Genomic DNA, 6,863 nt, shown 5'->3' with positions numbered 1-6,863 from the left:
ATGGAAATCTGGCTCCCAACCTTCTTGGGATGTCCAAGGCAGTATATCTGTACGTAATCCTCTATCGAGAGGGCAATCCGTGACCTGCCCCGGGACTGTACTACCTCTCCCCTTCGGGAAAGGCCCATGATAAAATAGATGTCCTCCACTTCTACCCTGAGCAGCATCTGATCGATCATAAAAGCTTCCTCATCGACATCCCAATAATCAATGAGCATCTCAAGCAATCGCGTGTTCGCTTTCATATTTGGCAATTTGAAAAATTTAAGCAAACCGCATCCCCGGAGTGCATCTAATGCTTCTGGATTGTTCATAACTTCATTGTCTACCGTTGCGTGCTCTCTTTCGCACCACGTGACCGGTATCCTGAGAAAAAATCGATTTTAAACTGTTAGTTTTTGTTTAAAAATGATTCGCGGCGTATACGCGGGTACCTGTGCACGCAGCCGTGTATAGGGCTCGCGTATACGCGGGTTCAATATTACCAACCCACGTATACGCCACGAGCGAATTTTTGAAAAAAGTTTAACAGTGAAACATCAGTCATAAATCTTAAAACCTGTCACAATCAATTGCAAGCTAAGTATAAGGGTTACGTGGAGGTATTCGACGAATTTGAACGGTTGAATCTGGTTGTGGGAAGTTTGCTCCTTTTGCTCCAAATCTTTTGCTCTCAAACTCAAATGGTAAAACTGGTGAGTCCAAAATGCTTTTTATAAGTTTTGAAAATGCAAAATTTTTTCAAAATTTTATTTTGTTTGGCCTCATGTGACTTTTAACTTGGGAGCTTGGAATGTCGAGATTGGTTTGTTTTTCAGGACATTTTGGACGTTTTTCGACAGTTCGAGACGGTTCCATGACTGCTGACCCGTCATGGCGGGTATCGTGTTCTCACTGGCATATAGGTTAGGGATACCATTTTTCCATTGCATTATGCATACTAGCCTCCGTTTGACCGATACATCTGCCATAGGGTCGATCCCATCGTGTTATGGTTCGCAAGCCATCTTCACTCGCCGATTCTTTAAATCATGACACGATGGTAGAGCCATCCTTTACATGGGCATCCTAGTTAGCACCTCACTAACATTTGTTGCCCATGCTGCTCTAATTTGAGTAGGCTCGGGAGTCCTCTGTAGTCCCGCCATAACTTAAGTGTTGAAGACTCATTCCTCTTAGCTTCTCCACTTTGTTCTGGCCTTTTACCCTAGAGGCTCCTTTGTGTTGAGTTGTACTACTGCATTGCATGTTGACCACTTGCACCTTTTGGCCTGGGTCCAGCTTCACTTGGACTTGTGTTTAAGCCAACTTTTGACCATGACGTCTACAAAATCAACCTTGCATGCCTTTGACTTCTGTAGCTTGACACACCTTGACCCGTGGAAGGAACATACCTTCGAGTGTCACTGACCAGTTTTCACCTCCCTGCATTGAGCATAGGAACGTTCCTTTCCCAGGAAGTAGATCATCTGTTTCATCGACAATCGTTCTTTCCACTGTACCATAGCATTCTTTTATTCTTTTTCCGGCTTAATAGAAAAAGATAAAAAAAATTAAATATTCCAAAAAGAGCGGGAACGGGACATTATTTCCATTTATTGTTGGCAGCTAGAGTCAGCCGTGTCGCCCTTGAACAAAGCACTCAAAACAAAGTCTCCTCTGCATGGGTGGGATTTAGTTTGACTTAGGTATGCCATAACCTTGTTATTGAGTCAGTTCTCCCCCGATTGGTTATCTCTTCCAATCATATGGAGGGTTAGTTCGTGCCTCCTGCATGGCGAACTTATACAGAGTCATCATATGCTGCCACACAGTCACATTGAGTCGTGCTTTTGTTCAAGGGAAGTTAGCCTAAGTCGGCCTCTCTGCGGTGTCTCTTGACTCATTTTTCAGTCGGCCATCCCTGGTTTTCAGTGTCATGTATATCATCACATCAGTTATATTGGTCCTTTACTCGTGCCGGTTTGAGAAGGTCCCCATTGACTTCTTGCTGGCGGGTCTTGTCCTTATCGACGATGACACCTTGCTCTAAGGACAGGCCTAGAGCCACACCCTAGCCCTATTTTCATTATTGATAGGTCACCTTGTGCTCAGCATCGATCAGTATCATGGGTCTTTGACTGAGTGGTTTCCCTTGTGTTCGACATCAGCTTACATTATCACACATTGGGATTCGTGCAGTACCTTGGTTTCCATTTGACCCTATTGGTGGATACCTCGCCTCTATGTCAGCTTTCATTATTGGTTGGTTCAGAGGGTTTCTGCCGTGCGCTAGCCACATCTTGTGTACGCCGGAAACGTACTTCGGTTGGGTTACTACATCTTTTTCGTCTGATTCCTTCTACATTATTGGCCTACGGGTTACACTCGTGCTAGATTGATGAAGGATGCCTTAATGCCTTCCTTCTAGCAGATCTTTCCCTATCGACTCCGACTCATTACTCTGGGGCAAAGATCTAGAGTCCATTTGGCAGTACCTTGGGGTTTGCAGTCATTAGTGGCAGATCCTTCGCTATCGACAGTGGGAAACCATCATTGTCTCATGATCGATAGATTCTTACAGGCGTTCGAATCCAGCTCATCTATTCACACTTGTTAGATTGTACTGGGTACCTTGACGCTCATTATCATTATCGGTGAGTACTCTCGCGTTTGTTAACGGTATACATCAAAGACCGGTAATCAAACGATTTCTCACATGGTCGACTTCAGATCATTTATTCCCATGGTGTAGAAATGTACCACGGCGGTCAGTGAAGACCTCAGGTTGTATCAGCATTCATTGGTTCACTTGACAGTTGCTCCTGCTGCTGCTAGTTGATACCACTCCACTTTATATGTTGCAGTCAGTCATGGCGACATTCTATATGCTGGCACCTGAGTTTGCAGTGTAGTACCATCCTATTCCATCATGTTCAGTTGGTACCTTTTGGGATCAGTTTTTGATATCAGTGATCCGTTGCATCTTTCAGCATCATTGAGAGTCTTATATGTGATATTCAGACATGTACTTTTTCATTATGATCAGATGATCCATTATGTATCTTTCAGTCATTTATACTTGTATACTGAATTCTGGTAAAGTCCTCCTCGGCTTTTGACAGACTTCCTTTCCATGTACTCGCATAATATATTTCGGCCATCATGTACCCCTTATGACCTCATATATTAGGAGGCATCTGCTATAGCTCCAAATCTCACTCTTATGGTTTGTGATGCTGTACTCATGGCCTAGGGCAACCCCTCCTTCCAGACCTGGTCCTAAAATTTAAAAAAACAATGTTTTATCCCTTATACGCGACATTGCCCTGAGTTAAACGCGTGTATACGCGGGTCTGTGTATATCCAACCCGCGTGTATGCATTAAAACACTTAAAAAATATAAACTTCCTTCTTTTCGGGCGGAGATCACGGGTTTTACCTGCTGATCACCTGTTAGTGCCCATGGCCCAACTGTTCCCAACCAACTCCTAACTAAAAAACTACTTTGGAGATGGTATAAAAAGACCTCAAAGGGAAGGCCTAAGGGAGAGAAGAGAGAGAAAGGTTATTATGCTGAGATTTTTCCCTTGACCAGGTCTGAAGTCCCTTGTGCCTTCTGCACTTCCCCCATTTTGTACAGGAAACCTTTGTTTCCTTGTGTGTTGATGTTCATCCACCATTTATGACATCATGGAGAGAGTCATGGAAGGAGTTTTGTTAGAGGCTTGAGGCTGGAACGGATCCGGAAGGAAGCTTTGCTTGGAGCCTGCTGAAGGTGACTCAGGTGAACATATTCCTTTTTATGTACTTTATTTGTCTATAATAAAAGAAACACATGTCTTGGTTCCCGAAATGGATCTTCTTTATGTTAATGATATTCATGTTTTGAATTCATGTGTAAATGGTTGTTTGGATTTCATAACTAACTACCTTTCTTTATGACATGAAGATGGTTTCTTTATAAGTTTTTGTCCATGTACTGCTGTGTTCTTTGAATTGTTTGTTTTGCAGGACAAAAGAGAAGAAGGGAACTCCAAGAAGGGTTTGCACCCTAAAGGCCTTCTCAAACGTAGGACCGAAGGTACGTACCCTTATCATAGAATTTGCTTATAATAGCATAATGGCTGTATGAATGCATGTTTCTTTGAATAGACAACTTTCAGTCTGCTAGGGTTTTACCCAAAAAGCCCTAGGGGAGTAATTCCCTCTACCACTCTTTGTTTTGAATCATTTTAGTTTTTAAAGGAAATGTGGTATAAAATCTCTAAAGAAAAGGATAAGCAGCTTGTAGAAATCTATGAAGTTCCATTCAAACCTATGAGTAATAAGTTGCAACAATCCTTCCAAGTTTTTCATGATCCCATAACTGATGTGTTGGATAGTGAATGCAATCAGAATTGTTCTTCATTAACTAACTATCAGATTCAAGATCAAAATGATAAAGGTTTCATAAAACAAACATTTCAATTAGAAGAAATATCATCACAAAGCTTATCTGAAAATATGCAGGGTAATAAAGTTGAAAGTGATATTTCAGTTTCATGGCATGGAGGCCATCCAGAATAATTGTACAGTTGCCTAGATCAGTTAAACATTAGTGTATATATTTTGGAAGATCCTTTTGTACAGTTTCTAGAGTCAACAAAGGAAATCAAGTATTTCCTTATCTTCTCATTGGTTGACAAGGTTATATTGGACTGTAGAACTTTACTTTTAACCACAAACAAGCAGAAGCAGCAAAATCCACCAATGTATATGATGCTTGAATGGTTTCATTGGCGGCTTCATTTTACCTAACCAGCATTTGGACAGCTAATTAGAGTAAGTAGGTAGGATTTCAGTTTCATTAAGTACAGTTTTGCAGCAGCAAGTTTATTTCATATCAGATTTCATTACAGCATGTACCAGATTTCAGTTTGTAGAAAAGGGTGTATTTTCAGTTCAAGAGTTTCAGTCACAGAGATTATACAACAAAGCATATACATGTTTGGGATTGGCCCAATGGATCAGGCTACTCGTCGACAGTGTTCTTGACATCTCACAAGGAGATGGCATCCCCATGTGAAGCCACTATTAGGGTCCTATAATAATAGGATTCATAATTTTCAATGACTAAGGTTAAGCCTTGTAATATTGTACATACCTTTGCTTTTTTCAAAATTTTTCCATATTAAGAAATTAAAAAATATAAAGAGGGTATGTCCTAAAAATAAATAAAAAAATCAAAGGACAAAAAGAATAAGAGAAGGTCAAAAAATGAAAATATATGAACCCCAAAAACAAAAATAGACCATGAAAGTGTGCAAGTATAAATGCGACTACTATTTACTTTTATGCACAATAATGATTGTGTGCAACTTGTTATTCATGCGAGAACCCATAGTAATCAGACTGTTTAATCTTGGTTATTTCATGCTTTGAATTATATGTTTTTAGTTAGAGAATAAAATCTGACCAAACAGCTTAATCTTAACAGATCATTAGATATGTAGAGAAAATAAAAGGAGCTCATCAGCTTAATCTGAGCCCTTGGATGATATAAGGTTAGAATTAGATAGATTACTTTTCAAAAGAAAAATATATGATAAGGGTTTGCTAGCCTAAATGCACCCAAATAAATGAAGAAAAAATGGTAGCGTAAGTAATGGGTAAGTAAAAGAAAGGTTGCTGAAGTATAAAGTTGATTGGATCAAAACACATTCATCATGCTTAAACATATGTGCTAATATGTATGATCAATTATGAAAGCAAAAACAAAGGTTTGCAAGTTAATGTGATTAAATCCCCGTCATTCGCTTTCCCCTTACTTACTAATTTCCTATCCACAAGTATGCTCTAGCACTTTAAATCCTTCACGTCAAAGAGGCTCAGAGAATTTCTCTGACTTTTGGTGGGACTGGACCCTCGGCTTAATGACTTAAGGACATTAAGTGATAGAATCCCCTTCATGAAATTCATCTCCCCCTCATTACCCTAATAAAACCCATTTTCCTAAGGTTAAAACTCTTTTGCCTAGGAAAAGTAAAGCAACTCCATGTTAAAACCCTTTTCTTTCCAAAAACCCACAAAAAGTACTTTATCCTAAGTGTCAAATGTATGAAATAAAATGTGCATATTTTACATTATGCTAAGGATATAGTCACTCCGCTCATTTCCTATTAACTTTATTATATAAACCCCTATATACCTACCCCCGTATGTTAAATAAATCCCTTAAATAAATATCCCAACCCTTAGTTTTGATAGAAACTATAAAGTTCACCCCTTATACCGACAAAATAAATAAAACCTGCCATTAAACCCCGCCGGTCAACTAAGCATGTGATTAAGTCTTAAATTAATCACAAACTGCCAGAAATTAAAGCCTTGGGCCCCCCGAAACCCATGCTCATATCACCCATGCACCTCCCTCGCCCGACTGTCGTCTGATCCTCTTCCCCTTCATCCAATGGTTCACAGCCATATCGGTCGCGCCCGATGGCCAACCATTACCCGCCCGATAAAACGGTTTTCTCCGGCCCCCCAACTGCTATGTGTCGCGCTCTAGAGTAGATCGGGTGACCCCTCCTAAAGATCGCCTTCGCCTCATAAGTGGTGCGATAACCTCCAATACTGCCTCCCTACCAACCCGATAAACCACTTATTATTCATAAATATGAATTTTCGTGCCAAATTCAAAAAGTCGCCTGTTAGAAATTAAAACCATGAAAACCCTCATTTTCATGCCTTTTGCCTCGTTTTATAGTTAAAACCTTTCAACGCCACCCTGAGCCTCTACAATGAAATTCCACCTCCATTTATGTTCAGAACACTGCCACGACTCCTTCCCCAGACATCCCTGTGCATAAGAGCCATCAGTTGCCTTTCCTGCCGACTGATGT

Source organism: Pinus tabuliformis, chromosome 3_1, assembly GCF_031772625.1.
Source record: "Pinus tabuliformis cultivar Carrire ecotype Pingquan chromosome 3_1, CPIR1, whole genome shotgun sequence".
Classification (NCBI taxonomy): Eukaryota; Viridiplantae; Streptophyta; class Pinopsida; order Pinales; family Pinaceae; genus Pinus; species Pinus tabuliformis.
Note: the sequence above shows the minus strand (reverse complement) of the source record.